This window comes from Mobula birostris, chromosome 5 (assembly GCF_030028105.1).
Source record: "Mobula birostris isolate sMobBir1 chromosome 5, sMobBir1.hap1, whole genome shotgun sequence".
Taxonomy (NCBI): Eukaryota; Metazoa; Chordata; class Chondrichthyes; order Myliobatiformes; family Myliobatidae; genus Mobula; species Mobula birostris.
The window spans coordinates 112,764,653-112,780,038 of NC_092374.1; the positions used below are offsets into that span (position 1 = coordinate 112,764,653).

General features: G+C 40.4%; 1 pseudogene; it reads right to left on the bottom strand.

The window, feature by feature from the left end:
• Positions 1–1,279: 1,279 nt before the first annotated feature.
• LOC140198397 (DNA annealing helicase and endonuclease ZRANB3-like) overlaps positions 1,280–15,386 on the bottom strand; it is a 64,383-nt pseudogene continuing 50,276 nt past the window's right edge.

The window sequence follows — 15,386 nt, forward strand, 5'->3', positions numbered from 1 at the left end:
ATCAGCAAGAAGAGCAGGCGGAGTCAATATATAGGGCATCTGGTTCACTGTTACAACTATACACGAAATGAAGCTACTGGGTACTCGCCATATTATCTGTTGTTTGTGCGCGAGGCGAGATTGCCCATTGGCTTTTGTTTTGGGGCTGACCAGGGTGACCTACCACAGAAGACTTATCTGAAGTATGTGTCTGACATGAGAAGAGAGTTGAAAAAGACTTATAAATTAGCTGGGGTCATGGCTGCCAAGTAGAATCAAAGGAATAAGAGGAGGTATGATCAAAAGGTTAGGTTCTTCCAACTCATGCTGGGAAATCGAGTTCTCATAAAGAATTTGGGGCTACCTGGAAAGCATAAGTTGGCTGACCGCTGGGCAGCTACGGCCTATGTGGTGGAGAATCAGATGCCAAACCTATCCTTCTTGCATATGTCCCTTTCCAGTCAACTTCAGCCAGTTCCCCTCTCATGCCATTGTAATTTCCTTTATTCCACTGAAATACCGACACATTGGATTTTACTTTTTCCCTCTCAAATTTCAATGTGAACTCAATCATATTGTGATCACTGTTCCCTAAGCGTTCCATAACCCTAAGCCCTCTTTTCGCCTCCAGATCATTGCACAACACCCAATCCAGCACAGCCGATCCCCTAGTGGGCTCAACAACAAGCTGTTCTAAAAAGCTGTCCCTTAGACATTCTACAAATTCTCTCCAATGAGGTCCAGTACTGGCCTGGTTTTCCCAATCCACTTTCATGTTAAAATCTCCAACGATTATCATGGCATTGCCTTTCTGACACGGCTTTTCTATCTCCTGCTGTAATTTGCAATCCACATCCTGGCTGCTGTTTGGAGGCCTGTATACAACTGCCATTAGGGTCCTTTTACCCTTGTCATTTCTTACTCAACTCATAGAGACTCTACACCCTCTGATTCTATGTCATCTCTTTCCAATGATTTAATATTATTTCTTATACACAGGGCCATACCACCCCCTCTGCCTACTAACCTATCTTTCTGATACACTGTATATCCTTGGATGTTCAGCTCCCAATGGCAGCCATCCTTTAGCCAAGTTTCAGAGATGGTCAAAATGGCATATTTGCCAATCAATAGCTGAATTTCAAGATCGTCCATTTTATTCCTTATGCTGCGTGCAGTCAAATATCACACTTCCAGTCCAGTATTTGCTGCTTTCTGTTTTAACTGCACCACACAGTCCAGTGAAAAGCAATGTCTAAAATAAAATAAAATAAAGATAGAAGACTTTGGAAGTATTAGGTCAGGCCACATCTGTGAAGAAGAACAGAGTCAATATAGCCAAACAGAGCAATATAGCCTGACCTGCTGTGCATTTTCAGCATTTTCTTCTCTTGATTATTTTCTATTCCTACTCACCCAACCTTAGCCAGAGAATTAAGTATAATGTTAAATGGGAAGGCTCTATTTTGACTAAGAAATCAAAAACCAGAAACATTCATCTAAATTAAATGGTACAAGAAATGAGAAAATGAGAAAAACATTCTCCCACTGGGGTCTAGAAAACACTAACTGTCCCAGTGGGGGCAGGAACAGACTGATTCTCTCACTGGTGGCTGGAACCCACACATTCTCACACTGGGAACTAGTACACACTGATTCTCCCATTGGGATCTAGAACACAGTGATTCTCTCACTGGGGTCTAGAACACACCAACTCTCCCACTGGAGTCTAGAACACACCGATTCTCTTACTGGGGTCTAGAACACACTGATTCTCACACTGGGTTCTAGAACACATTGAATCTCCCACTGGAGACTGGAACTCACTGATTCTCACACTGTGGTCTAGAACACGTTGATTCTCCCACTGGAGACTGGAACTCACTGATTCTCACACTGGGGTCTAGGACACGTTGATTCTCCCACTGGAGACTGGAACTCACTGATTCTCACACTGGGGTCTAGAACACACGGATTCTGCCACTGGGGTCTAGAACACACTGATTCTCCCACTGGAGACTGGAACTCACTGATTCTCACACTGGGGTCTAGAACCACGGATTCTGCCACTGGAGACTGGAACTCACTGATTCTCCCACTGGGGTCTAGAACACACTGATTCTGCCACTGGAGACTGGAACTCACTGATTCTCCCACTGGGGGCTGGAACACACTGACTCTCACACTAGGGTCTAGAACACGTTGATTCTCCCACTGGAGACTGGAACTCACTGATTCTCTCTCTGGGGGCTGGAGAACGCTGATTCTCTCTCTGGAGTCCAGAACACACTGACTCTCCCACTGGGGTCTAGAACACGTTGATTCTCCCACTGGAGACTGGAACACACCGATTCCCCCCCCCCCCCCCGGGGACTGGAACACACTGACTCTCACACTGGTTCTAAAACACACCAACTCTCCTACTGGGGGCTGGAGCATACTGATTCTCACACTGGAGACTGGAACTCACTGATTCCTCTCCTCTCCCCCCCCCCCCACCGGGGACTGCAGCACACTGATTCTCTCTCTGGGGTCCAGAACACACAGATTTTCCCACTGGGGGCGGGAACACTATGATTCTCCCACTGGGGGGTAGAACATTAGACCATAAGACCATAAAACATAGGAACAGAATTAGGCCATTTGGCCCATCGAGTCTGCTCCACCGTGGAGAGGCATTCTGACAGGCTGCATCACTGTTTGGTATTGGGGGGGGGGCTACTGCAGAGGACTGAAAGAAGCTGCAGAGGGTTGTAAATATAGTCGTCTCCATTCTGGGTAGTAGCCTACAAAGTATCCAGGACATCTTCAAGGAGCGGTGTCTCAGAAAGGCAGCGTCTGTTATTAAGGACCGCCAACACACAGGGCATGCCCTTTTCTCATTGTGACCATCAGGTAGGAGGTACAGAAGCCTGAAGGCACACACTCAGCGATTCAGGAACAGCTTCTTCCCCTCTGCCATCCGATTCCTAAATGGACATTGAACCCATGAACACTACCTCATTTTTTTAATATATATTATTTCTGGTTTTTGCACAATTTTTAATCTATTCAATATATGTATACTGTAATTGATTTACTTATTTATTCATTATTTTATTTTTTTACTATATTACGTATTGCATCGAACTGCTACTGCTAAGTTAACAAATTTCATGACACATGCCGGTGATAATAAACCTGATTCTGATTCTGATTCAATCATGGAACGCATTGATTCTCTCACTGGGGGTTAGAACGCTCTGATTAAAAGGATGGTAGCAGCTGAAAACTTCATCACATTTAACATGTAGTTGGTTGTGAAACTGAAGAGCTGTGACCTGCAAAACCAGGAACCTAATTAAAGAAAGTGCGATTATGCTGGTTAGCTCTTCATGGGCTAACAGTAACACGGGGTGGGGGGTGGAATATGTAAACCAGGTTAATTAAATCCAAAGGTGTAATGTCAGAAAGCTCTACCTGTGGAGGGATGAAAACGAGGTTTACCAAAATTTTTAAAAAACAGAACTTGGGGGGGGAAGAAAAGCTACGTGAGAATGAGGCATGGACAAGTGACCAAAACTCAGCAAACTATCAAAACTAACTAAAGATAAAAACTGTTAAAAGTAGAGTTAAAAACGTCAACACGAAAAAGTGGAGTTATTAGCTAATATCTCTACCCTACTTACTAGAAATCCTTAGGGTAGAAACCCCTGGAGGAGAGACGATATCAATAAAAGATATATTGAAAGCTGCAGCTATAACGAGCACCAGCTATAGCGAGATAATATCAGCAGGGACAGTGTCTAAGATCTCTACCGTGTAACTGGGAATTAGTTCTGTTAAATGACACCAGGAGATTTGGTGGGTTAAAACACACTTACTGTTCCAAATGTTAATTTGCGTGTGAAATATGTTCAGAAATGTTGTTACTGAGAAATATTTGGAAGTGACAATGTGATATTGAGTTACCTTGAAATAGAAAATAGAATGTGTATAAAAACTTAAATTTGTAATCCTGTTGTATAGAGGTCAGATTTCTTTTGTGTAAGTATTGTGAATTGACTTTCTATGGATGACCCACCATTTCATCCAACAAACCGAGAAACAAGATGGCAAGCCGCCCGAGATCGAAGAACCAGCGCAGGAATGAATTAACGTAGAGGATTTAATAATTTTATTTCTCTTTCGAAGAATCTGAATTTGAGTTTCTGGAAGAACTGATTATTTTTGCAAAGACTTTGATAAGTGACTGAATGAAACTTACTTTGTTTAGAAGTTGTGATGTTGGAGAATTTGTCATGAAAGGAGTTAAACTGTATATATATATTTTTTTGATGTTGAATTTTAATTTGTAAACATACTGACCTGAAGTGAAACTGAAATTAACCATAATACAGGTTTCCCCCGCTATCCGAATGTAGAGCGTTCCTATGAAACCTTTCGTAAGCTGAAATGGCGTGAAGCGAAGAAGCAATTACCATTAATTTATATGGGAAACATTTTTGAGCATTCCCAGACCCAAAAAATAACATACCAAATCATACCAAATAGCACATAAAACCTAAAATAACACTAGCATATAGTAAAAGCAGGGATGATATGATAAGTACACAGCCTATATAAAGTAGAAATAATGTATGTACAGTGTAGTTTCACTTAACAGAATCCGGAAGATTTAGCCAAAACTGATTTGTAGAAAAAAATTTGTAGAAAGTGCAAGGCTTCACGGTCATGGTGGTCTTTCTTAGGGTAAACACAAGTTTAAAGCGGGTGCCTTTTTTCGTAAAAGTGAAAATCCTCTTCGGATTTCTTTCGGTTAGCGAAAACAGGTACTAATGTAAGTCTTTCGTAAAAGCGAAGTGGCGTAAAGCGAACTTTCGTAAAGCAGGGGACACCTGTACATAAGAATAGGAATTAATTAGTTTCCTAACTAACTAGGGATAAATAGAAAGGCAATTGTTAGTCTCTAAACCTTTAAATAGGGAGTAACATTAGATCTAATTACTTGGAGAAATTGGAGTAACAAAGGTTATTCTAACGAATCTCACTGATTCTAACTAAACGGGGAATTTGGTTTTCATTTGATATCTGAGACTTAGAACCTAAGACAGAACGTTGGAATTTTGAATTGTTCTTACTCATGTAAATATCTTGTATAACTTGCTATTTTTTATAAACAAAATTTACCTCCAGAAGTGTGTGTTTTCTATTCACTGCCTCCTTCCAAAACCTAGAGCTTCTGATGGTCTACTAGCACCTGGTGTAGTGCTACGTAATTTGACTTTTCTCATGAAGAGTGCGGCGACCAGCCACACAAGATAAGACAAGAACTACAAAGGTGTTACAAGTGTCTGCATGATTCATTCATGCACAATAGGAAGAGAACGGAAATTGCTGGAAACACTTAGGAACGCAGGCAGCATGGATCAGGGATCTTCCTGAACACATCCTCAAGAAACATTTTGAAGAACAGCCCCAATCTGAAACATTAACTGCTTCCCTTTCTACAGCTGCTGCCTGACCTGCTGAGTATTTTTAACATTTATTTTCCTTCCGATTTCCAACAACTATAGCTGGGTTTCATTTTAATTCACTCTTCCATCTCAAGCATCTTCACGCTTCCTACTCAAGCATTGCCTCCACCATCCCCAAAAGATTTGTGTCCCGTGACTGTTTTAATTGGGTCTCACTACGTCCAAAGGTATTACAAATTTTACTCTTTTATAGTTTGTGCAAGTACAAAGATCTGGGAGGGTCACAGGTAACAAACATCATAAGGTGGACTGTCAAATTGAAAACATGTCAGAATAGAGCATGTTTGGCTTTTACATAGGGGGGGAATATATAAAAGCAAGAATCATGTAATATTACAACTTGGTTAATCACTGATTAAGCCAGATTGTCTGCAATGGCAGATCTGACACTTTTGCAATAATGTCAAGATCTTGGAGAAAGTGCAAAAGAGATAAATCAGATTGGTAGCAGTGTAGAGCGAATACATGTTTGTGAAGACTTTAAAGAAACAGAGATAGTTTGCCTCAAAGCCAAAAGGATCAGAGGGAATTACAATGATCACCAGCTTAGCACTACCTGATTTGATAGTGCCCCTGGTCCTTTAGTCCAAACACTCACAGACACGTTGCCCTGATGCTTCAATAGATACTCGCAAGACAGCGTACTGCTGTGCCAGAAACATGCTGGATGTGTTGAAAGCTGCTGTCTCTCCCTATCTTTGTTTCACTGAACAGTCCTCCCAGCTTGGAGATTTCTCTATGGCAACGTTCAACAGTGATTGCTGGCAAGTAAGCTTGTTACCATGGAGAAATCTCTAAATTGGAGAATGCAGAGAAGTAAAGAGAATACAGGAGCTTCCACCATCCTAGAATCTGAGCAGATTAGAGCAGGGGCTGTCCGGTCCTACGCTCACTGTGCCAACCAGGGTGCAATGCAGTGGTCCACATCTCAGTACTGGGCAGCCTTTCCCCATGTGCTGAATCACCCAACAACTGCCTCTCTACACCTACACCATGGGACGCCAACAGATCATGCCAAATTCCTGCCATAGCTGTTTACAGCAATAGGGAGGACAAGAGTTTGTAGCAGATTATTAGCTGAACAGTATTGTTAATATTGCACCTCTCTAAACCTCATATATAATTAGCCTCTCTAGTCTCAAATTCATCAGGGCTCTTGTTAACGGGAGCTTCAAGTGTAACAGAGGTGCTATAGCTGGGCTTTCATCGAGTAACTAAAAAAAATTTGTCTGCTGCCAGATCATTAGGAGCCAAGGAGAAAATTTACAACAAATTCAAAAAGAACCAGAGGGAAGGATTTTTTTTTTCAGATGGGAGAATCTGGAAAGCACTATCTGAAAATATGGTGGAAACAGAATTAATGCCAACTTTCAAGAAGAGTTAGATATACACTTGAGAGGGAAAATAAAATGAAGAACTTTGGTGAAAAGTATACAATAGACTATGCTCTCAAAAGATCAAGCCCCCAGAACACTGGACTGAATGTATTTCTTCATCTCAACATGTTTCTATTATATAAATACTCAACTATCTGTCATTGAAAACATACCCTACACTTCAGCATGCTCCACATGAATGAGCCCTGTGTTCCTTTGGCAATGAGATAATGAATGTGAACTGAACGACACTACTCTATACAGTGAGCTCGATCTTCTGCTGCAGTAAGAGGCCTGGATGCCAGTATAGCTCAATGAAGACAGCGTGTGTACCAGCTGTAAATGCTAATCCCTACACCAGATTGAAAAAGAAAGGTTAGGCAATGAGACATACAAATTATCATTGGTTAACCAGTAAAGGTCCTTAATGATCAATCTCTACAACCAAAAGATTTTAAAACAGAATTACATGAGGTCTTTACAGATTTAAAGGCAAATAATATCAAAAATGGCACAATAAACCTTTGTAATAATGCACATGCATAAACAAAAACTGCATTACTTTGTCATGTTGTGGTCAATTGAACTCAGTACCATGGTTCCTTACAGTGAGGAAGTATAACATGGGGATGAGGACATTCTCAGAAAGGCAAAGAAGAACAGATTCTTCAACTGGATGTGGCTCAAAGCAATATTGTGAGAAAGCCTGTTGAGACATCCAGAGTTAAAAGAAGCAGGAAACAGATTAATACAACATGGAGACACAAGACTAGTTTTGGATTCTTGTCATTGATAACGCAGAAACATTTTACATATAAAAGTTAAAGCCTTAATCCCCTCCAGCAATGATTTTAAGATTGCTAAAATCTTTCAGAAGCACCTCTGATGTTCACGTATTTTAATATGTTTGTATTTTAATGACTATATTGATCTATTTTTTACAATCTATGTAAAGCACTTTCAGCCTGCATCTTAATGCATGAAAGGTGCTATATTAACAAAGCTACTATGATTATTATTGCAGTTTATTTTGTCTCAGCTCAAGCTGATGAAACCTCATTTCTCAATTGCTAGGAACTTTCAGACTATTCTAGTGGTGTTTAGTATTGTGGTTTTCTGAAGATTTACATAAATATTGCCGTGTAGCTCTAATTGTTTAATGCTATTGTGTAGTGACTTTGGGATGACATCAGTTGTAGATACTATTATTGGGAGAATCTATACCCTGTTCATGTTTCAAAGTCATGCAATTTCCTCTTTTAATTCAGCATATTTCTGGTGTGTTTCACTTACTGATTTATTTAAGTTATGCATGTTTGGAATGGCTATATCTACTAAATAACTCATTGTTGCTTGCTTATCCTGTGTTATTATATCCAGATGGTTATTTTGAATTGTCCTTCTGTAATAACTGATCAGTCATAATATAATTTGTGGGATTCTGACTCTAAAACTGGATCAGGCTTATATTTACAGTAAGGTGCGATTTCATTTATGAGTTTGTATTTTAAAGCAAGATTTTGGTGAGTGATGTTTGCCACTTGGTAGTGCCTGTGTAAGTAATCAGATTGTGTTAAACTGCTATGAGATCCTTCAATATGTTGGATTGTTTCTGCTTTTTCTCCACATTTTCTACATTTAATGTCTTGAATTTGTTGGTCTTTTATTATGTATTTTTGATCATTTTTTGTGTTAACCACCTGGTCCTGTCTTGCCACAAGGAATCCTTCTGTTTCTGGGAAGAGATCTCCAACTCTGAGCCAGGCAGTCAACACTTCCTTGTCGACACCTAGTCTGCTCAGGTCATGGGGATGTTTTCCATGGAGGGTCGTGCTCTTCCATTGGTTAACTTTTCCTTCAATTATGATACTGTCCTCATTTTTCTGGATTGTGCTCTCATTTCAGTTTAGTAATGTGTACCTCTTATCAGAATTGCATATGCTTGTGTAGAGTGCTGATTCCTGTTTTCATTGATGAAAATATATCCTTAGAAGTTTTATCTGACGGTTGTGTAGATTTTCAATGTCCTTTATTCCTTTTCCCCCTCTGTCCTAGGTAGTCTCAATCTAAGCACATTCAAATGTACATAATGTTTTCTGAAATTTGTCATTTGTTCTTATTTTTCTTTGTAAATTTTCCAGATCAGTTCCAGACCAAGATATTATGCCAAGAGAATATGTTAATATGGGCATAACAAATATGTTTATTGACTTTGTTATATTTTTAATTTGGTTGATTTTCTTAAGCCTTGATTCTGTCAAATGTTTTTTCCTTTATCGCACTTTGATTTATTTTCTTTGCTTGTTGCTATCCCAGACACTAGGATATGATCCCAGATCATATTCATCCATCGGTTGTATTGTATCCTGCTGCTCTGTTTTGTATTCTATTAGCTCCATTGCACATTTCTTTATGTTTAACGTTCTGCATTTATCAAGTCCAAAGTTTATGTTTATATCTTTCACAGAAACATAGAAAGATAGAAAACCTACAGCACAATACAGGCTCTTTGGCCCACAAAGTTGTGCCGAACATGTCCCTACCTCAGAAATTACTAGGCCCTCCATTTTTCTAAGCTCCATGTACCTATCCAAGTCTCTTAAAAGAGACCACTGTTGACGGCAGCCCATTCCATGCACTCATCACTCTCTGAGTAAAAAACTTACCCCTGATATCTCCTCTGTACCTACTCCCCAGCACCTTAAACCTGTGTCCTCTTGTGGCAACCATTTCAGCCCTGGGAAAAGAGCCTCTGACTATCCACACGATCAATGCCTCTCATCTTTTGAAAATAGTTCTATTATTTAAATTAATTGTTTTAGCTTAATTGATAAAGGAGCATGTATAGAAGGTGCATTAAGGTATAGCTTATTGCATTGTTTCTGATTTGATGCCCAAATTTTTTTCCAATTCAGTAAATTAGAGAGTGAGTTTAAAGCTAGACAGAACCAGGTGGCCTTTAGTGCCTCAAGTTATTTTAATAACAGTGGCTGTTCTTTTTTGGTTGTTAATCGATAGGGTGATTACAGTACTCCCATACTTCATCAGCTGGTGCAGGAATTTCACAAGTATTGGGTGCAGTTTATATATATTAAGAATGAGTGTGGCACAGAGTCAAATGCCTTTTGGTAGTCAATATAGCAACCTGAAAGCTTTCTGCTTTTCTGCCTGGCTTGATCTAGAATTATGGAATCTCTTATCAGATGTTTTTTTACATCCTTTCATATTCTTACAGCATCCTTTTTGCTCTTCTATAAGTATATTGTGGTTATCTAAGTGAGTGGTGATCAGTTGCAGGATACATGATGTTATAATTTTAAATATAGTTTACAAACAGGTAATAGGATGATATTTTGATGGATCTTTTGTGATTTCCCCTTCAGGTAAAAGATATGTTTTACCTTCTGTCATGAATTCAGGCACTTCTTCAGGATTTTTAAGAAAATTGTTAATATCCATTAATAGGTAGGGATGAAGGCAAGTTAATTTTTATCCCAATAATTATGAATATTATCACAGCCAGTACTTCTTCAGTTGTGGGTGTTTTTTATAACCTCTTTCAGGATATACATTGTAACTTCAGGTATTTGTATTTCTTCATTCCTGTGTTCCTCCCTAACCAGCTTGCTTTTTGATTCTGCATCACTCTGTTTGACCAGATATTAGACCAAAAGTCCATTATTTCTGTGCTTGTTGGTAATTCTGTGCTGGGGTTGGTGACATTTTGGTGCAACAAATTTATTAATACCATATGTACAACCTAATTCATTCATTATCTTTCTTCATTTTAAATGAGTCAATTCCACAAAAAAAATCCTGCTGCGATTGGGATTAGTGGGGAGAAGAAATAGACCATCTCTCTGAGCCATAATGTTTATTAGATTAATAAGGCAAGCATTATCCCACCAACTTGCTCCTGTCGTATAGATAATTACAAGATACTTACAGTAGGGGAGACACAAGAGAATGCAAAGAAATCTGGGACAATATACAAACTGCCAGAGGAACTCAGTGAGCCAAACAGACAAATTGTCTATGCTTCGGTTTGATGCTCTGCGTCAGGACTGAGAGCGAAAAGGGAAGACAGCCAGTATAAAAGGGAGGGGGGCTGGGAGGTGGCAGGTGGACTAAGGAGGTGTGAAGGATGATGAGCTGGGTGGGTAGGGGGGGAGAAAGACAGAGGCAGGTGGGTGACAGTTGGGAAGGATGCAGGCATTGAAATCTGAGGCAGTGCAGATGTAACCCACATGGGGAAGAACCAGAAGTGGATTAGACGGGGGCTACCTGAAATTGGAAATCTACAACGCACACAGAGTAGGAGGTGACACACATCAGGTTTGCATTGTGCCTCACCCTAGTAGCCAAGAATGTTGAGGACTGATAGATTGGTACAGTAAGATGTTTTACACAAAGTATTTTAGTGACTGCTTAAAAATCAGTGAATAAAATCAAAGTAACATTGCTAGAAATGAAAAGTGGCCAGAATAAAAATACAAATCAACTAAAAATGAGTTCAGAAAAATCACTTATATAAGCACAAAATGAAACAATGAGGATTAAATAAATATGTGTCAGAAAGACAAATGACAGAAAGATAAACTTGGTTTACATTTTTCAGTTCTCTTCAGAATGGAGAGGAATACAAAAAATGCAGCAAAGACTTTTAACAAGAACTTGCACGAACATTCTAAATAACATCCAACAGCACATAATATAAATAAATAAAGGCATCCGTTAGTCTTGCGAGACCATGGATCTGCGCCTGGTTAGTCTTCACTCTCCAGGGCGCAGGCCTGGGCAAGGTTTTATGGAAGACCAGCAGATGCCCATGCTGCAAATCTCCCCTCTCCATGCCACCGATGTGGTCCAAGGGAAGGGCATTAGGACCCATACAGCTTGGCACCGGTGTCATTGCAGAGCAATGTGTGGTTAAGTGCCTCGCTCAAGGACACAACACGTTCCCTCGGCTGGAGCTCAAACTTAATATACATTTTTACTTAACTAAGTTTGATATATCTCAAATTATAGCAAAAGGTCAGGGTAATTTTATTGTAGCCATAATGCCTGTCCAGAACTTCAATGCTGAGGATTGTCATTCTGAAACTGATGGACAAATTAACCCTTTCCAATGATTGAACACTGCTATTGGTTTTTATGTATTGTACTAAACGAATAGGTGGTCCATGATGCTCACTGACAGGACAGAACTGAGTATTAAAGTAACAATTGTGTGGTTCTAAAAGATCTTGAACCTCATAAACAGAATACATTTACACTGGGAACAATTTAAACCAGCCTTGTGGGAAGAGGATATGAAAAGCATGGGAAGTTAAAAAGGTGAAGGGTGGGAGATGAGGGGCAATATTTTCATATTTGGATTTAGGGTTTAGAACTGACAGCAGGCGGGTGGAAGAAATACAAGTGGGACAGTAATTTTGTGGTAATGATCATAATCAAGTTTGCTTTAGCGTAGTTGTTGAAAACCATAAAAACATCCAAACAAAGGTTCTACAAGAGGTCAGGGCCTAATTATAACATTGTGGATTGATTCAGCAAAATTGGGCTTTGGCAAATTAGATCGAAAAGCGAGTAATGGTTAACGAGTGTTTTTGTGATGGGAGTAGAGTTCATTTGGGCATGGAATTTGTTTCCTTGATTTTCATAGTATTTATTAACGATGCAGACTTTTATAGGTAATTTTATAGATGACAGCAGATGATATAAAAATGAGGTGCATGGAGGACAATGAAGAGAAAATCATTAAACTGCAGGAAGAAATAAATGATTTGGGCACTTGGGCAGAAAATTGTCAGGGGAATTTAGATCCACAGAAGTGGAAACTATTGTATTTGAGTAGAAATATAATTAGGCGTATATTGAGTAAAGTGCTATAGGTAAGCCTAGTAATTTCTAAGGTAGGGACATGTTCGGCACAACTGTAGGTTCTCTATGTTTCTATGTTTCTAAAAACTTGAATACATACTCATACAACCTTGAACAACGGCACTAAGTGTTAGAAGGTAGGACTAAGCTGCTGAGCTCTTTTTTACATGTAGAAACATGATTTGCTAGATCGTATAGTAAAACTTCAGCTCTGATCTTGCTGGAAACTTCACAGATGAGTCTTTTACTGAGGTGGTCACACCCAGGGTGTGGGCTTCAGATAGTAGATAGGTGGCCACCAGGAGAGGTAAGGGGAGAAAGCAGTCAGTGCAGGGTTCCCCGGGGGCCATTCCTCTTCAGCAACAAGTACACCCCTTTGTATACTGCTGGGTACGGGGGGGGGGGGGTTCAGGAAAGACTGATCTATCGGGGTACAGTAGCAAAGCCAGGCCAGTGGCACTATAGCCAGCTGTGAGTCTCAGCACACAAGGGTAAAGTCAGGCAGAGTGATAGTGACAGGAGACTCAGTAATGAGGGGACAGACAGCAGATCCTGTGGCCACAAAAGGGAAGCCAGGGTGGTGTGTTTCCTTCCAGGGGCTGGGGTCTAGGATGCTGCTGAGCAGCTGCAGATGATTCTAAAGTGAGCAAATAGAGGTCATGGTGCTCATTGGCACCAATGACATAGAAAGGGGAAAGAGATCCTGTACATTGACCATAGGGGGTTGGGGAAGAGGCTGAAGAACAGGACTTCCAGGATAGTAATCTCGGGATTACACCCAGTGTCACGTGCTAGTCGAGGCAGGAATAGGATGATAGTACAGATGAATGAGTGGCTGAGGAACTGGTGCAGGAAGCAGGGTCTCAGCTTCCTAGATCATAAGGAGCTCTTCTGAGGAAGGTACGATCTGTACAAGAAGGACAGTTTACACCTGAACCTGAGGGGGGCCAATACCCTTGTAGGCAGCTTTGCTAGAACTGTTGGGGAGGATTTAAACTAAGTTGGTAAGGGAATGGGAACCAGAGTGATACAGCCAGGGATAGGGCTGTTGGTTTAGAAGCACAGATGTTGTGTAGTGACTGTGAGGAAGGACAGGCAGACGATAAAGCAAATTTGCAGTCAATGGGATGAGCTGAAATGTAACATGGGGGTAAAATCAAAAAGGGTGATGAATACAGGACTGAATGTGCGCAAGAATGGAATAAGGTAGATTATCTTGTAGCATAGTTAGGGATTGGCAGATATGATGCCGTGGGCATCACTAAGTTATGGCCGAAAAAAGATCATATTTGGGAGCTTAACATCCAAGGATACACCTTGTATCAAAAGGACAGGCAGATAGGTGGAGTGGCGGGGCTTGGGGGGAAAGGGAGGGAGGTGGTGTGACTCTGTTGGTAAAAAATAAAATTGTGCTGGATCCCAAGAGAGGGAATTTGAAAAATACTTACAAGATGACTTTTTAGAGCAGTTGGTGGTTGAGCCCGTTAGGGGAAAGGCAATTTAGAATGGATGTCATGTAATGAAGAAGATTTGATTTGGGAGCTCAAGGTAAAGGAACCTTTGGGAGTCAGTGGTCACAATATGATAGAATTCATCTTACAGTTTGAGAAGGAGAAGATAAAGTCAGATGTATTAGTATTGCAGAGGAGTAAAGGGAATTACAGAGGCATGAGTGAGGCACCGCCCAACATTGATTGGAAGTGAACACTAGCAGGGATGATGGCAGAACAGCAACGACTGGAATTTCTGTGGATAATTCGGATGGTGGAGGATGGATTCATCCCAAAGATGAAGGAATGTTCTAAAGGAAGGATGAGGCATCGATGGGTGACAAAGGAAGTCAAAGACACCATATAGTAAAAGAGAGGACATATAATACAGCAAAAATTAGCAGGAAATTAGAGGATTGGGAAGCTTTTAAAAATCAACAATAAGCAATGAAGTAAAAACACAAGGAGAGAAAAGGTGACATAAGAAGTCAAGTTAGCCAAAAATGTCAGAGGAATCCAAAATCTTTTTTTTCAGATTTACAGCACTGTGCAAAAGTCTTAGGCACTTATAAACAGCTAGAGTAATTTTATGTATCACGTTGTACTGTTGCTGCAAAAAGAAATCATGATATATGCTGCATGATTGACGATAAACTTGATCCACCTATGTGTCTCTATTGTGGACTGAGAGTGGGAAGGGGGCAGGGAGAGGGGAATCATGGATGAGAAAAGGGGAAGAGAGAGGGGCGGGAGTGGGAAGCACCAGAGGTACATTCTGTAATGATCAATAAGCCAATTGTTTGGAATCAAGTGACCCTGCCTAGTGTCTCAGAGCTGGGTGTGTCTTCACCCATGCCTCACCCCACCCCTGACACTCTTTCTCTGCCACCTGTCCCATACCCCTCCCGCGGCACTCCACCCTGGCCATTCCTAAGAGTTTTTTCTCCTGCCAGACTTAAAAGCCATCTTACCACACCACATTGACAAATACAGTACTGTGCAAAAGTCTTAGGCACCCTAGCTGTAGATACATGTCTAAGATTTTTGCATAGTACTGTACAAAGAGTAAAAGAGGCAAGATTGGATATTGGACCACTGAAAAACTACATTGGAGTAGTACTGAAGTAATAATGGGGGAAAAA